The following is an 18,918-nucleotide window of genomic DNA, read 5'->3' on the forward strand; positions in this document are numbered from 1 at the left end:
TATGAAGAAATGCTAAAAGTTTCCCAAAGTGTGTGACTGTAAAATACATGAATATGCATGGATGACCTTTGAGGCGTCGCTCACACACTAAATGGAGAAACTTCAGGTTCAGACTGAGGATGAGATCGGGATTTAAACCAGTGACCGTGGGATTGGGAAGAGGACTCACTCCTTTTTGTCAATGCACGACCTTTGAACTCGGCAAAATGATAAAAAAAAAAAAAAAAAAAACACCTATCCAACACTGGCACTGTGTGAGTGAAACTATGTCACCGAATATTCAGACGAATCACAACAAAACATCTTAAAATGTGACCGAGATTTTCCTTTTCAATGAGTCTGCTGGAGTTTCCTCTGGTGTAGTCACCTCAGACCAGACGTGCTCCAGGTCAGTCCTTCCCCGACACACACACACACACACACACACACACACACACACACACACACACACACACACACACACACACACACACACACACACACACACACACACACACACACACACACACACACACCCTAATATCTGCCTAATTTTAACACAAATTTTCAAAACAAACACTCAGCGCAGACTAAACATTATACATGACTTTTTGGAAATTTAGTTGAGTACACTCATTTGAAGGAGAATGTTCTCGAGGAACCGAGCCTCACCTGAGTCACACCATGAAGTCGTAGAGCGGATAGCCGTACATTTCAGGGGAATCTTGATCAATCATTTCCAGAAACAAGCACCAGAATTTGCACACGTACTCCTTGAGGATATTCTTTTCATGTAACCCGTTAGCCTCCTAAAACCTCGAGATGACGGCTACTTTTCAAGATAGCCGCCATTGAATAGACAGAGGTATTGCATTTGCAATAACATTGCAATGACTTGTCTTATTTGATTGATCTTGGTGTCAAATCATACACTTTTGATTATGTAGAATCTGAATTTGTCCAGTTTGGAAGCCTTTTACAGGGAAATAAGACACATACTAAGCTTCTAACACTACTACGATATACACTACCATGTATTTTAGCCAAGTGAGACATAACATTAACCTCCAATTTCGCAGAATATTAAGATATTAGGACCATCATACAGTCTGATCCAAGGAAGCCAGTGAGGAGGTACATACTGTAGGTCTAAATTCAGATTGTACTTGATTTGACCCCAAGATCATTTAAATCAGGTTTTAGCAATTTTAATGCGAATATGCGATATCTCTGCATATGAAGTGGTGGCCATCTTGAAAGCTGGCCGCCAACTTGCCGTTTTACGTGACTTCAGGTTTTATCAAAAGAGCAATCCTCAAGGATTGTGTGCCAATTCTACTGCTTGTTTCCAGAAACGATCGATTGTTCCAGCTTTCTGCTCCACCAGAGGCGTTCCTGCAGCTTTGAGTTGAGTTTGTTCCAGAAAACGACCAACAGATCACGGAGGTTCAGGTGAGCTTGTGTAGGTACAGTGATCATATATCATGTTTGTTTATTTATTTATTTGACCTCTGGAGGCTTCTCATCGGTACAAAAACAGATGTGAGAAAGTCAAGATAAAAGATATAGAAAGTTTCCTAGTAGAGTGATTCTCTTTAGGACTCATTGTCGCCCTTTTAAAATGACAAACTGCAGCCCAAATTAAGAAACGCGTTCCTGTTTTCAAATTCATTTATTTAGAATTAGGAGCAATTTGAACCTCAAACATTGAGATGCGGTATTCCACTCTACCAAAAATATAGAAAAACTACTGTAAATATCTATGTAGAGAAGAAAATGTTCCTTTTTACACTCAAATAGTTGCATTTTTCTTTTCAAGCAGACTCAGCTGTTGTTGCACAAATATTAACTGGAATTGATCCGTTGTGAAATGTAGTTTCACAACATGCCACGTCAGACTTTCACACGCCAACACCTCGCCGCACAAAACACACATCATCCTGTCCTCAACTGCAGACCTAGTATTCTGGGTCCTACCTGAACTGTAAACAAACCTTGTGGCTCTGAAACGGTCAAACTGGTAAGAGGCGACCTCGTTTCAGGACACCACCCACCAGTTGGGATTCACCGATCTCCATCCCAGGAAACATCTCGTGGTTTTCTTTCATGTGCAAATCCAATTTTTACAAACTCAGAGGAAGCATTGAGAAGATTGTATCATCAGGATGCGACAAAACGATACTGGGGGTGGAAAAGTGACTGTGTGATGGATATTTTCATTTTGACGGATCTGTCCAGGTTGTGTCTCCCGTCCACAGCATCAGCTCAGAGAAACTCTGATAATGATTCATCCCCTCTTCATAAGTCATGTATCCCTCTTTAGAAAGGAGACTGGTTTTAATTAACTGTCGATGCAGGCAAACAAGCCGCGAGGCGTTCTGTTTGACTTCTGTCTGCCTCGTTCAACTTCAAACAAAACCCAGATGGAGGAAAGCCGAGGCAGGTGCTTGTCAGGTGATAAATGGTTCATTTCAAAAGGCGATTCATCCTGTAGCAGCACAGGATGGAGGACCAGGGTGGTATTCAGCCTACAAACACAAAGACGTGATGTGTGACTAGCGCTAATCAATTTAAGCTTAATGAGAATAACAAGAACAATCTTAACCTTTAATGACATAAAACGGCTGCAAAGTAATATGAATGAAAATATTCACATATAATTGATTGTTCCACGAAGTGTCGTTTTTGGACTCCCACACTAGAACACATTCGTTAACCAAAGCCAAATATACACACAATGTAAATCCACATTTCTACTTTTGGATTTTGTCTTACTGATCCGAGATGGATGACCGTATTTTAGATCTGCCTTCATCTTTACTGAAACCATCATTGGTGTCCGTATGAAACCAGTCTGACTGGTTTTGTTTGCTCTGAAGCATTTCATGCGGCGCTCTGCAGCCCCATCAAAGCTTGAACAGTTCACTCAGCTTGATGGTTTAAACTTTAGTCACATTGTTTTTTGTTTTACCAAATACAGTAGCATTAACATACAAAGATTTGGATTCATAATGTCATTTGTCATTTGTTTGTTTGTATAAAATCTTCCTCCAGAAGCTTAAATCAGCCAAATCTTGATATTGGTATAAAATAAGAACAAATATAGTTTGTCAAAATCCAATCAAATTCATAATCCAGCCTCAGAAAAAATAACATTTTCAGTTAAATTGATTAACTAAACCAACTTCCCTGCTACACTGTGTACATGAGGTACATTTACACTTGATTATTTTACAGTTTCAGTGAAAATTAAATGAAACTACTTATAGCCTTTGAACAAAATACAGAAAATATATTTTCAAAGCAGGAGTTGGTTAAAGTGTAATTCTCCAACTTCAGTGGAAGAACAGATACTTGTGCAGTAAAAAGTGTGGATTCTTCATAAAAACAAGCTGAAGTAAAAAGCACAACAGTGAAGATAAATATTAAACTTTATTGGTCCATGTATACATATGTGTATTCATATGTTCACATACACATATTATTACTTAATATTAATGATCCAGACACAGGAAAATACTCAATTAAAATATAGTTACTTGAAGAATCTACTCACACGTAGTACAAATACTTTACTGTAAACGGAGGGAAGCCCTTTATTTTGGCCTTCTTGATCTGGAACAACATGTCTCCTTCACATTCTCCAGATCGGCAGAATATAATAGAATGAATACATGATATTTCACTGTCATTGCGCTCATCGAACCAGCCACAAGGATTTATTTTCGCTCATTACATCAATGGAAAGTAGTATTTAAACTAACAGGTTTTTTAAAATCCAATTTAGAGGAATTGTAAGCTAATAATCTCAGTGTATAACTTTGGTGTGTTTAACATATTAAATATTATATATATCTCACCACTTATACAATGTCAAATCTCCTGTTTATGTCCACTCTTTTGATTTATCTGAGTTTTGATACATTGCAGGTGATTTAAGAGAAGGTTCTGGGCGCTCACACTGTATCAAGTGTGCATCAGGTGTGATTTACACGTTTGGGGCGAATTTACCAACAGACTGGACAAGACGCATAACTTATTTCAAAATGTAAAGTAGAGCTGTCAACCCTCATGCATTTGAAATGAGGCTTGGATTATAAGCTTCTGTGATCGACCGGTAACCAGGAGAATTACTGATGAAGTCAGATGGGTTGGTGTGTATTTGTTGCTATAAAATACGTAGTTCGCAACCGTTTCTGCTTTTTTCTTCTAGTAAAATCAGTAGACCTTCAGAACAAAAGAGTATAGGATGTGTTGTAAAGACTAGTTTGTATTATGGAACATAATGTGTTTACATAAGCGTTTCTGCTCAGAAACACACGATTTCCCCTTCATTCATAGAATCTCTGAGGATATATTAAGCCCGGCTTCCCTGCAGAAGCTGCTTTTAGAGCCGTTTCACAGATACACCTAAGCTACTGGCCGCCATGTCCTGAATGAGCCTATAGATACAGCGGCTTCTGGCCAAGGCTGAGGTTAAGGTGAAATTATGATGAGGCGAAACGCAGCCTTCATGAAAGGAACATTTGACTCCGCTTGATTGCCCCGGACGATGGAGAGTTTTGGACAGAAAGCAGAGCGCCAGCTCAGTTCGGGTAAACGAGCGTCGACGGGTCTGGAAACCGTAGAGCGGCAGAGCGTGCGAAAGAGGCGCGGCCTCGCGTCCGCGCACGGACACCTGCACGGGGACGCAAACACTCTGCAATAACAAGCCGGCAGCCACACAGCGCATGCACATGGAGGACGCTGCAGCTGAGGAGTCAAGAGGCAGAAAGACAGAGAGGGAGCGTGTGTGTGTGTGTGTGTGTGTGTGTGTGTGTGTGTGTGTGCGTGCGTGCGTGCGTGCGTGCGTGCGTGTGTGACTCATGGGTGGGTACACATTGTTAGCACGGTGAAAATCCTCGCAGGTTCCTGGAAGGAATTAAAAAGGCTGACGTGACACCAGGATGCAAGACTCTTGCGCAGGGCCGGTCCCACCCCTGAGCTGATCCGTGTGTGTGTGTGTCTGTTCATCCCGGCGCTTTGTAACGCTCCTTTGTGGCGAGCTCAACCTTGCACATTTCAACTGTGCTGAAGGAAGCTCTGCAGCCTTTTTGCTAGCAGTAACTACTGTGCAAATATCCTCTTTACTTTACAGTTGGAAGCTGCGCACACCTGGAACAAAAAAAAAAAAAAAAAGTGTTGCTTCACTCTTGCAAATGCAAGTTTTATTCCCCAAAGTCACATTAAATAAATGCATTAAAACTACAATAAGTGCCGAAAGTCTAGGTATTGAATGAAGATGCTTGCGTCATCAGCATACAGGGGGCATCAACAGTGTTGGTGTGACTTTCGAAGATTGTCTGACATTCCAGTGTTTTGCTTTGTGGGATTTGAATGAAATAAGACGATAAAACATCTCGCAGAGCTGCTGGCTTTTCTCTATTTAATCCATTTGATCAACATCCCTAAGCTGTATAAAGACGTATAGATAGATATTCCATTATAGCTCCAACAAGTCGCTCTCCAAATTGAGTTTATTTTTTATGGCGTTTCCATGTCCCAGGTTGCCCCCACCTCTGCACAGGAGCCCGAGCCTCCGCGTGAGCTTCCTCCATGTTGATTTGATCTTTATTTGGCCTTTTTACCGCAGCTCTTTGAATAAAGTCACTGAGCGCGCGCTTACGGGAAGCGCACAGCACAACATCACAACCAGTCCCCTCATGCCTCCAAACCGTTGCCTTTCTAAATCGGTTTCCTCACAAAACTGGCGAGAATTTACTGCAGCGAGTTTAGAGCATCTCTCTCTCTCTCTCGCTCTCTCACTCTCTCACTCACTCTCTCTCTCTCTCTCTCATTCTAAATTTAAACGTACAAAAAGGTGTCTTTGTAAACTCAAAGGTGGAGAAAGAGGGTGAAATCTGGAGGGAGAAAGTGGGGGAGGAAAGTTTCAGAGAGCGAGAGATCAAGGAGAAGAAAAACATGGCGGTGGAGGAGTGTGAGACTGGCGGCGACCTGAAGTCCAAGATTACTGGCAAAGCATTTGAAAGTGCATCTGCCAATGACTTTTACATCCAGATTTTGACACGTCTTTGTTTGGTGGTAAGTAACTAATGTGTCTTTCATCCTTTCTAGGACTTGGTGTTTTAATGTGAATATGTTTCTGATGCTTTTTATTTTTATCTACATTTGTTGGCAAATCAATGCATTGTTTCATACTTCCTTGTCTTAACCTGTATTTGGACGATTCAGGTGGGAAAAAAGGCCACGACACACTACACACAGCCATCCCAGACAAAAGATGGCAACCGTAATGAAATCTTTGGTCTTGGCTCTAAATCTGTGGTGCTACGTCGCACTGTGACGGCAGAGGGGTGAGGCGGCGCACCTGATTCACATCAAGAGCTGAATCACCTCTCTGGCCATAAAGGAGGAGCCGCCCAGACACGAGGGTGACAGGCGGAGGAAACACGCACAATACTGCAGACGCTGTGTGTGTGTGTGTGTGAGAGAGTTTTGAGTTTGTTTTCATTTAATAAATTATGGCGATTGGAACCTCTGACTCTGTGCCTCTGTGGGTGAACCCGACGGTGGAGTGCGTCACGGCCACACGGCAATAAATATCAAAAAAGTGTCCGTTATCTGTGGTGATGTCGTTCCATGTAGTTTGTTTTGTTGGAAAGGGGAAGACCATAACAATACATGCTAATGTAAAATGCTAGTAGGTGTGAACAAATATTTTGTTCAAGTTCTTTTTGCATAATTATCTCGAGTTGGCCTCTCTTTCTGAGCCACGGCAGTGTCCACGTTCTCCTCCTCATTATGGCATGTTATTCCTCCGCTCGATGAATAAATGGCAGCCACTCGCGTCGACATAGGCGGCCATTTTTTCATTGCGCAATCTACACACAGCAAAATTCCTGTCGTGGCCCAACGTTTATGATTAAAAGTTAAATGAAAGTTGGGTTGAAAGTTATGTTTTTGTCCATATTACCATGTTTGATCAACATTTCACAAAAACTACTCACCCAAATTGTGTGAAATCTCCAGGGATGATTTGTCACCATCCAAGGACCAATCGATTAGATTTTGGCATGTTAATGGCTAATGGTTTCCGAATAAATCCCAAAGACTGAGAAAAAAAAAATTCCCATACATAGTGGAAGGAGATCAGTGTCTGTTCCCATGGAGACGCTCCCTGCTCAGTGTTTCACACTGTGATGTAGCTCCCTGAATTTCCTAGTTAGCATCAATTTGAGCTCACGGTTATCACGCTGGCGATGCAAACTCGGTTCCTGCAAACAAATGTAGTGTGTGTTCTAGTTTACATAATTTATTGGTTTGTATGGATTCATTTTACCACCTTTCAGCAAAAATGATGAACCTGAATTGCATGAACAGTTCAGGGATGATTCGTCATCATCCAGGGACCGATCCATTAGATCTTGGTAGCGAACAGCTCCTGGGGAGGTAAGATATTTACTCCCATCGTAGACTCGCCGGAGCGTCGCGGTGCTATTCCATCAGGGGTGACGCTGCCGTGAGCCGTCTGCTGGCACAGTGCTAAACCCCTCCCCAGTCTCTACTCTCAGCCAATCACATGCCGGCTCTAACGGTGTGTTCAAGTGACACAAAACAATGGGAACCAACCGAATGTCATTCAACCTTAACATTGCAACAACATGAAGCAATTCAAACGACCATGACAAATGATGGAAGGAGTGTTGCGGTGGATCAGATAATATTGTAATCCATTGGTTTCCATGGTGACAAATATGGTGTTGGCGAAGGTGTGCACTGTACCAAGTGTCCATTCTAGTTTGATATGTGTTGTAGACTGTGGCTGGCTGTGATCTGTGAGCAGCAGCAGGAGCCTTAAAGCAGAAGTCTTCCACCTGCAGCTCTAAAAAAAAAGAAAAAAAAGAAAAGTGGATTCCTAGATGTTCAACAAAATGATCTGGAAACAAAGATATCTATTATTTGCACAGCAGACTGTCAAAAGCACTTTTATTTCACATTTCATAGTGTCAAATGTGACTTTCAAATTAAAGAATGGTTCAGTAGTTGGAATTTGGAAACTCAACATTTATCAACTATGGATTCAGTGTCATCATTTTCACTTGGGCTTGATTTGATCTCAGTCTCGTCTCGACTTCATTCTTCTGTGTGAAGTTTCCATGTTCTCCCTGCAGAAACATGCAGATGAGTTTAATTGATGACCCAGTAGTTATGACGTGATTGTAGACTGGCCGTCCAACCGTGACTTCAATTTAGAAGGTTGCATGCATGCTCTGTCTTGTACGTTTTTCTTGCTGCGCTTTCTGTATTAGCGGTGCCTTTTAGCCGCTCCGGCAAAATCTAAGTGGCGCTGAGGTGAATATCCCGTAAAAGGTCTTTACAACCCATCAAGCTGAAGACATGACAGGAGGTGGTGGAGATCAACAAGCTGTCCAAAGCACAGTTTGGAGACGGGAACAGAGCAGGCGAGGGTTCAGGGGAGGGAGAGAAATTCCCTGGCCGCGGCCTGCGAGCCGCTGGACGGGCGGCGGCGGCGTTTTCTCCGGCCCATGAAAGGTGTGATTGTCCGTACGGCTTCCCTGCGCCAGGAAAGTTCCCCCAGCGGCGGTGGACGGCCCCTCTATCTGCCAGGAACGCAGGGCCGGAGAGAAAAACCCAGCGCCGGTTATGTCAGATACCACGCCGAGGCAAAAGAGGGAGCAGGAGCGAAAGGGGGGGGGGGGGCTAAAAAAAAAAAAAGGCTGCTATGTGTGTTATAAATACTTTAGAGAAACACATACACACCGGGGAGGACAGCGGGGCCCTAAATGAGGCCGTCGACTTGGAGCGTCTGAATGAAAAGAAGGGCAGCTCTCAATGTGTTTATTTTGACAGGGGGGAGCGATGGAGGCACGGGGGAGGGGGGAGGCGGTGGAGGTGGAGGGGGACAGAGGGAGACAGAAATGGGAGAGATGAACAGGGAAAAAAGAGAAACGGAGAAAGGAGAAGGTATTTCAAGCTCGGACATTCCTGCACTTCAGAAAACAAAGTTTTAGCAGGGGAAGAGAGACTGTTGGTAAAGAGTGAGTAGCATGTTTTTAAAGGAGCGGTGATGCCTCTCTGATCACAAGGGGGGGGGGGTGTCTTTGTACGGAGACAACGTAGAATTTCTACCTTTTAGGATCAGATCAGATTTACATGTGCAACATTTTCAGTCTGATCAGGATTCGTCTCTCAACTGCTCTTTGGTGTAAACACAGATAATCACCTGGGGCTCATTAACATTATCACGTGTTTGGACATAGACAGACTTTCTTTATTGTCATTGCACAGTACATCACGCAGTGAGGAAACTGGCAACGGGAGGTTGTTGCTTAGCAACCGGTAAAAAAGGCATTAATAAAAAACGTATTTAAATATATTTTAAAAAGTAGTGCAAACAGACAAACATTTTAAATAAGGTGCATATGAACGTTAAATAAAAGAGCAGGATGAGAAATGGGATAGATTAAGTTGAATAATTGCACAGTGTGATGTTATTATGTTTGGACTGTGAGGTACGGGACAAGTGAACATGCAAACTCCACGCAGAAAGGTCCCCAATCCTGGGACAACCTCACCAAGGCCAACAAGTCACTGCTGAGACAGACTTTAAAATCATTATTTATTTGCCATCTGTAACACATCTACACACTGTATATATTGTTATTGTGCATATTTGATTACTTTTCTGTTGTCTTTTAGGTTTCACTTTTATTTTATTAAATGCTTTTCATGTTTTTGGCATCGAGCGGATCTCGGGAACAGAATTTCATACCCGGACATGTGAAAACGTGTAATGGTGTGACAGTGGAAACTATTTGTGTCTCGCCTCATTGTGAGACAAAGGTTTTCACTCTGGCCTGTTTCACTTTGTGCTCACACTGATATTTTTGACATTAGACCAAAAGAAATAAATGAAATTCCCGCTGGACAGCTCGCGGAATGCGACACAATGTGTGTGGGTTTATTTTGGTGGGATTTTTACCCACTGAGCAAGAACTCGTTTCGAGCCTAAAAACACTGTGAAGGTCAAAATAGAAGCAGGATCAGTGTTGCCAGGTATTTAGTTACTGCATCTGTGTGATAATTTATCTGGCTACAATCCAAAAAAGGCAGAATTTAAGGAATTTGACAACATCTGTAAGTTTTCCTAGAATAAGCCTCTGATTATTTTTGAATGAATTCTTAATGCATACAGTGGCTAGTGGGTCGTCACAAACAACTGCAATATGTGGTATTCAGACCAGATATCAACGAGAGTCTTCCTCACTACTCCACTTCTGATAGATATTTCACAACTTTTTCTGTCAGCGCCTGCTTCTTCTGATTCACGCTTCATAATCCAACTCAGGTTCACGGTGTGCTGGAGTCCAGTTGATGATGGCAGAAGGGCTACAGCCATCACAGGACACACAGGACAGTCACGCACACTCACATTGACTCCCGAAGGCAATTCACAGTCACAACTCCAAACTCCACGCTAAAAGGCCACTAATCCCAATCAAGACTCGGAACCGGGGGCTTGTTCGCTATTAGACAAGATATATATTTGCTTATGTCAGAGTGCCGTCAAACAGCAAAACACACATTTATCTCTTAAAATGTTCATCTTTTACAATCCGATGTGAAAGTTTCAAAAACAAACAAACCCACTTTCTAATCAGACCTGGACTTCAACGTTTTACTTCATCTCTTTGTCTATTCTGCGGTGTCTGTTGTGAGCCGAACTGTGCAAACTTGTGTTTTTAACGCCGCGCAACGAAAAGAAGCGAAGCCTGTCTACCTGAGCGTGAGAGGCTGCCGGCTTCTCCTCAAGGAGCCCCGTTCACACACACACACACACACACACACACACACACACACACACACACACACACACACACACACACACGTGCACACAGGTACAAAGTCTGGAGCCAGCAGACATAGTAGCACTCATTCATCGTCCGGCAGCAGTAACCCCCCCCCCCCCCCCCCCCCCTTCCATCCTCCATCCCCGACCACTGGCTTTCAATCCTTCCCCTGGCTTTTTTCGTCCGTCCCCCTCCTCAGGCCAGACCACGTCCATTTTAAGTTTCGGGAAGGTAGAAAAACAGTGGCGAGCAGACAGGACGGACACATCCATAATACACCCAGTCCAGACTCTGGCTCATGCCAAGGCATATTAGCCCGCGTCCGATCTGCTGCCACAAGTCCGCCTTGTTCTTCCTCTGTTCTCAGTGGAAACGATGCGCTGCTTCACGACGCGCTCAAGGTTTCAAATCAAGATTTGTTCAAAAACGTTATTTCACGGCCTTGGCTGTCAGAGCAGGGCTGTTAAAGTTTTCCCCGGCAAGTTCCGGTGGACACAACTGAACCAATGACCTGTGAAATAACACTGTTCTCCTTCGTTTTGCCTTTATGTACCCCAGGGGTGGCCAACCCTGGTCCTCGAGAGCCGCAGTCCTGCACGTTTTAGATGTCTCCTCACATCAGTGCAGCTGACAGCAATTAGTGGCTCCTTGTCAAGCTTTCTGCAGAGCCTCATCATGACAACAGGTGTGTTTGAGCAGGGAAACATCTAAAACATGCAGGACTGCGGCTCTCGAGGACCGGGGTTGGCCACCCCTGATGTACCCTATCTTGGTATCCCTGAGGTACGCTGCTCACCTTTAGCCACACTTTGTCACTTATGTATCTTTGTTTTCCACTAAACTATTATTAGAACGTTTAAGCAGGGATAGAAATTTCTGAAATTGAAATTGGGGGATTTTGTGCAACGTCTAAATCCATTAAAAAAATTGAGATGGGGGTGTGGTACCTAAAATGTATTGCCATCCTCAAGGATAAGGTTAGATTTGTAATTAAATAGTATATAAACCAAATGTTTCGCTACTGTCTCACTTAATATTGGTAAAGGGATCAGTGATAGGATGAGATGGAACTATTTCGACCAATGAGAATGCCCGTTTCATTTCACTCTTTGGGGCCGTCCACATGAGAATGCCGGTTTACGTGAACGAGGCCTTTTTGACCCATCAGCCACATGAGGCGACATTTTAGAAGCCCAAAAACATATTTATTTTTATTTTTTTATTTTTTAACATGGGTCCCAGAATGGGGAAATTCTAAAACCCCGGCTCGGCTATGAGGTGGCAGACGATAATCTGCGGCAAACGATGGTTTCATCTGCGGCAAACGATGGTTTCATCAACCCCCTCGCTCCCCATCCGCTCCCCATCCGCAGTGTCACATAATAACCACAACAATCACAGACTACTTGCCTCAGACGAGCTGCAGAAGCTACTGACGCGAGCAGCAGGGGGAGTGGTGGCCATAGACCTATAGAACTAGAGTTACATAGAGGTTTATGAGCAGGAGTCTACTTCTAAATTCCTATGCACTCTGTCTTCTGCATTTTTGTTTGGTGAGTCACAGCGCCCCTGGAGGCCTGACATGTGTGCTACATGCCCTGAAGCCTCGTGCGGAGCCGTGTTCATAGTGACGTGTGGACAGAATGTTTTTTGACAACATCGGGGAGAAAAAAAGATCGTTTTTGCTCGTGTGGATGTGGCCTGAAGTGAAACTGAAAATAATATTAAAGTCGCTCTTATCCATGCAGTAACTTCTTGAACTTTTTAAATACAGTCATTCAGGTGGGTATATAATTCGGTGTAACTTGCACGGCGCTGGTTGTTAGTTAGTGACTCCAGCCGCAGCATCAGTGCGAACTGTACTCTCCCTGTAGCAAACTGTGACAGTTACCAAATAGCTCCAGGTTCATTACCACGTCCCTCCGGACCGGGGGAGGGGGAGATGGAGGGGAGGGGGGGGGGTGCTGATTTGCATGTAGCTGGAAGAGGACGGTGGGGGGATTCTTCCAGTGTCGTTGGATCGCAGCCGGTTCAAAGACAGTGGAGGGCGGGGGATTCTTCCAGTGTCTCGTGTGTAGGTGTTAATTTTACCTCCCTGATAATGGTTGTGGCACAACAGGTAGCCTGGGGGTCACTAATCTGCTCCAGCTGGTTGCTGCAGAACAGTGTGTGTGTGTGTGTGTGTGTGTGTGTGTGTGTGTGTGTGTGTGTGTGTGTGTGTGTGTGTGTGTGTGTGTGTGTGTGTGTGTGTGTGTGTGTGTCTGTGTGTGTGTGTGTGTGTGTGTGTGTGTGTGGGTGTGTGTGTGTGTGTGTGTGGGTGGGTTGGGGGGTTGTTAATTGACACTTGCCAGGGGGCCCGTGATTGGAAAAACAAACCGGCTGCAGTCACATCTCCCTGAAAGTGAACGTGGACCTCAAATTCCTCTGTGGCTTGTCACTGGAGGGGGGATGATGCCGGGACAGTAAGTCACCTCTCATCTGGAGGAAAGCTATTGTAGCGTAGTTAACTTTTATAAACTGCCTCTTTGTATTTGAAGGTAAACGTTCTGAGTTGTCCTTGGTCATATTCATTTACATGTTCTGGCCCACTGCAGATCAAACTTTGTAAATGAGCCACAAACTTAAAATAAATCTGATTTGTTGTGGATGACTGCACACTTAGCCTTCTGTTCATTACTGAAATATAAGTAATGCTTTGCTGTATTGTCACTACTGTTGCAGTCACAAGTTTATTCTGTGTGCCTGTCTCTTTAAGACAAAGATTACTATCCTAGATGCCTTTTGGAATCTTGTTCTGGATTATTAGCACGTAACTCGTCCTGCGCGGCTGGGAACACAAGCACAGACAGCACGTAAAAACGTGTACAATTTGGGAATGATGAGTTTTAACAATTACTCAAACCGTTTCCTCAAAAATCACCAAAAACTGTGAAAAATGTGAAATTTGAGACAGATGGGATTTTGGTGAAAATGGGAATACTTGCACATCAAAGTGTATGGAAAATTTGAAAATGGTGTGATATGACAAAAAAAAAAAAACTGTGAGAAAAAAAATGGCCAAAGTGGATGGGATTTTGTTGAAATAACGTATTTTTGTGTTTTACTGGTCGACATTGAAGGTCATAGGTAAAAGTCAGAGTTTTAGCTTTACCAGACAGTTTTATTGCCAAATAAGTTAAAAGTCATGTTTGCTGAGCTGGGCGACACAGTGGTGTAGTGGTTGGCACTGCTGCCTTTTGCAGGAGCTTGGCTCCAGTTCCCCGTAACCCTGAATGAGAACGATATGGATTTTTATTGTAATACTGTCATTTCTGGACTATAAGCCACTACTTTTTTTTTACACGATTTGAAAACTGTGTCTTGAACAATGACGTGGCCAATTTCTGGATTTTTACGCTTGACTGAGCCTCATGCCAGATTACATGGGTGATGCGTTCAGGTACATCACGTCATGCAGACCTTTCTTGTTTTTTTCTTTTAAAATTTGGTGGGTGTGGCTTATATTCAGGTGCGCTCAATAGTCTAGAAATTACAGTAATTATGTGTAACGATAACAGCTTTGTCTTTGGTTAAATTTCTTTAAATAATCAAAACAGCTTGAATTTAACTGAATAAACAACAAAGATTTTGAAGATCTTAAAAGATCTAAAGATATTTTTGTTTACTCGATTATGTCTTTTTGCATTAATGCATCTTGTAAATAAGGCTGACTGTTTTCCCCTGCTACTATGTGGTTGCATCCATCAGTTTATTCTTTGTTCATGTAGTCCAGGGATGTCAAACACATTTTACTTGAGGACAAAACATACAGCCTAGTTTCATAGTGCGTGGGCCGGACCGCTAAAATAGTGCCATAATAACTTATACATTTCAAACTTAAAAGTTTTCCTTTGTTACAAAAATGCCTATATTTTCACAAAACCAAACAATTACTCCTGAAAATGTCTACAATATCAACATAAAGCCACTTTTAATGAAACCTTCTGGTGCAAAATACAGTGAAAAGGCCAGAGAACTGCTGCATTGTGGGTATTTTTGCAAACTCCCCCTGATAGCGTGGCTTTGAGGCTACTGCCAGTTGGCTAGCTTGCATGGCAGCATCAGCAATATCTCAGTTCAGTGTTGTGTCTGCTACTCTGAAGAAATTTGTCTTCTTTGAAATATTTACAATTTTCTTGGTGGTTTGGCCGGATCGGACCCGTTTTGGTCCACTGGCTTTATATTTGACGTCCCTGCTTGATGATAGTATTTATGATAAAAAAAAAAAAAATAGACTACAGTAAAAACAGCTCATTTGTGCTTGAATTTTATTTGATCAGTGGAGAAATAATAAAAAAAAAAACCAACAACTTTAGAGTCCTAACATAAAGAAGTAGATCCATAAGCATAGATTTGAAAAGAAGCCGTTCCTGTTGTGTTTGTTTGGTTTTGTCACTTTCAGGGCTCGTTGCACTCTGCAGCAATGCGTGTGAGAAGAGATTAAATCATGTTTCATCTGCCTCGAAAAAGGGGAAGCGCTCAAACATTGTGCTCCATCGTAAAGGATTACGAGGAAAAGTCGCCCCGGGGTCATAATTTGTTGAGCTGCATTCACTCCTGGAAAATATAAAACTGCGAAAGCCCCGCCCTCACAAGAGGCCTGGCCGGGGAGCATTGTGAGAGCATGCTGGGGCAGCTCCTGGGAGGGGGCGGGGGGGGGGGGGGGGGGGGGAGTCGGCCTGAATCACCTGTCCACCTGCAGGCAGGTGCAGCGGCCCGCTACACCTGTACAGACACACACCGGCTTCAGGCTTCATGTTTGTGTGTGTGTTGTTTTGATGTTTGGGTCTACTGGAAACGGGATCTATTGGGATTAGTTCCACAATGCGTGTCTTTTTCACAGTCTCACCTTGCCATTGTTGTTTAACACCTTATGAGCGTTTTGCCCAAGTGCACATCGGCAGCAGCAGTTGCTCACAGAGCTGCTTCATTCTTCTCCATCGGGTCAATCAATGCATTCAGAGAAACTTTCTCCTCACTGCTGCCTCACTTTCATTCCTGCACCGATCTGTGTGTGTGTGTGTGTGTGTGTGTGTGTGTGTGTGTGTGTGTGTGTGTGTGTGTGTGTGTGTGTGTGTGTGTGTGTGTGTGTGTGTGTGTGTGTGTGTGTGTGTGTGTGTGTGTGTGTGTGTGTGTGTGTGTGTGTGTCCAGCTGAACACACACACACAGCTAATGAACTGAGTTCCTGGCTGCAGTTGTCACGGTGGTGCGACCGTCTCTTCCTTCGGTCAAAGGCCACCGAGCGAAATGATTTCAGTTCGTTTCTGGCGAGAAAAAAGGCCCCGAAAAGAAGAATCCAAAGAGGAATAAAGCGCACAGTTCTTTATATTTCGGGTCTTGGCTCATGTCGTATTTAAGTGGCTACAAAGACATTAGTGCATGAATGGGTGAGTGTTACCAACAATGTCGAGCGCTTTGGGATGGCTCAAGCAGTAGTAGCAGTAGCTTTATAAGGGAAATCCATTTGCCAAACTGGCAAAATAAAAAAAAAGTACATTTAACAGCTGCTAACCATCACTTTTTATTCAGTATTGTTTTTTGGCATAGGATAAAGTTGAAAAAAAATCTAAAGTATTTAAACAGAAAGAAAACTAAACAAACGCTATTGAATGAATTATGAATGATTGAATGAATTAATGAAACTAAAGTGACATTTGACTTAATAAAGTACTTAAAACGAAAACACCCAAGGTGCAAACTCTATAAAATGATTATAGATGAATAAAGCTAATAATTCTATATTAATGCCACATTATGTAAAATCACTCAATCTATCTGCATTTTGTTTTACAAGTTAAAACTTCGAAAGAGATATTTTCCAAAATAAATAAAAAGGCGCAAAAGGGACATTTTCTTTTGTTTCATTCTGTAAATAAATAAAGATCATTTAGACATTTAGTATGCCTATGGTGTGATTTATAAATATTTTGCAAATATGTTTCTATTTTTAAATAATTCTATGTAACAATTGTGTACAATTCAATACAGTATACAGTTTCATTACTTGGATATATTTCAGGAATAAAAAAAACCCACGTCAAAACAATCAAATACAAACAAATAATTGGAGTGTAAAATGACAAAATGAAGGTGTGGCTGCCGTTCCCAAAGGAAATAAGAATAGTTTTATTTTCCACATTTGCTTTATACAGTGTGACACATTGTGGTGCCACTGTTTGTCCAACACATAAACATGGAGCAGACTATGAAAACAAAGCCGCATTAATGAGTCATCTGATAAAATAATCCAACATTTATTGTCGACTGAAGCATCCGCTTGAACAAACGCCATCAGACGTGTGGAGGAATGAAGGCTGCTTCCTGCTTCTAAATTATTTATCGCTTCACCTTTTGGTTCCTCATCATCTCATTGAAACAAGGAAGCCTGAAGTTGTATATTTTCAGGAAGCAGATAAGGAGGCATCAGAAACGTATTCAATCTTAACAGTGACATCATTTTGATCATAGATGTACAAATTGAATCAGCGCTGATTCACCTAAACAATTTAAATATATCCAATGAAAAAGTGAGAAATCAGAATCAGATTATTTATGGAGGGAAGGCAGGAAGGGGTGTGGCCTTTAATATGCTTATTTATAAATATATTGAAGTGGATTAATACATTTTCAGTAGTTTGTGACAAAATAAATCGCATAGAACAAATAACATACACGAAAACAAATTAAAAGAACGTAAAAATAAAGTTTTACATGGTGGAAGTGTGATTCATAATGAGGATTTTGTGATAAATATTCAAATTATTGATAATTAAAGGAATTAAATACATCAATAAATAACTTTTTGTCTTTCAAGATACCTTAAACTAATGTAGAATAGAATAGAATAGAATAAATCAATAAATTCGCCAATAAATAAATAAATATTCTGTAGTTTTACATGATGGTGTGGTTTGTTTTTGAGGTTTTTTTTCTGTTCACACTTAAATTACTTCAAATAAAGCAGCTAATAACCACACTAATAAATATTTACTAATTTTACATAAGATAAATAGTTCAAAAGAAATAATAATATATAATAATAAAATATATTATATAAATAATAAATATTAAGTGATTTTTTTGGGGACAACATTACTAATGATTATATTTGTAACAAATACTAGTTTGCGGCAATAAATAAATTAACAAAATGATAAATTTTCCCAGGTTTTACATTGCTATGGTGTGGGTACTAATGAGTAATAAGTCTTTAAGACCATAAAAACCAACTTAATTGAATTTGCTGGTATGATTATTATTGGATTACTTTCTGTGTGTTTTGTGATAAATACTGAAATTAGTAATAATAGATCAACAACAGTACATAAACAAGCCAGTCAGTAAACAGTAAAATCAATGGTTTAGATGAAGGTGGTGTTGTATTTTCAGATTATTCTAGAAATTGTTTTAGTTTTTTTGTTGTTGTTTTTTTTTTTATTTCAGTCTTGATTCGTCTCTTAAGTTTTCTCAACCAGCAAGCAAATGCACGCCTCTTCTGCAGTCAAATGGGGCAAAACAAAAGTAGTCAACATGAGACAGATTAACGGACAAAGAGATAAACATCTGAGACACACAAGTTCCACTCGGGTACAGAAACTTCCATTCTTCTCAGCAGACCAGTAACGGGCAAGATCCCTCCAGCCTGCACACCTGCGATGGCTGATAAGATAACTGCACCTCATGTTGTGTGTTTGTGCACATCAGCATGCGATCATACGTGCCTGTATGTCCACAGATGAATAAAAACTTACTCAAAAGCAAATTTGATCTCCAACTGGTACGACATCAAACAATCAGAGATCGTCTACGCTGCAAACAAAGATTAATTCTTTGATTTGCTGCAAATATTGGCAGCAAATAATCAGTGTCGTGAAAATATTTGCCAAGTTGTGGCCACTTTCTTCTGCTGCATCGCACTCGCATCAAAAGTTACATTCGATTTGATTAAAGCTTTCTGCGTGGTGTTTGCATGTTCTCCCTGTGCATGCATGAGATAACGATGCAAATACGAGGCAGCGCAGTGTTGAT

The sequence above is a fragment of the Blennius ocellaris genome (assembly GCF_963422515.1).
Source record: "Blennius ocellaris genome assembly, chromosome: 2".
Lineage (NCBI taxonomy): Eukaryota > Metazoa > Chordata > Actinopteri > Blenniiformes > Blenniidae > Blennius > Blennius ocellaris.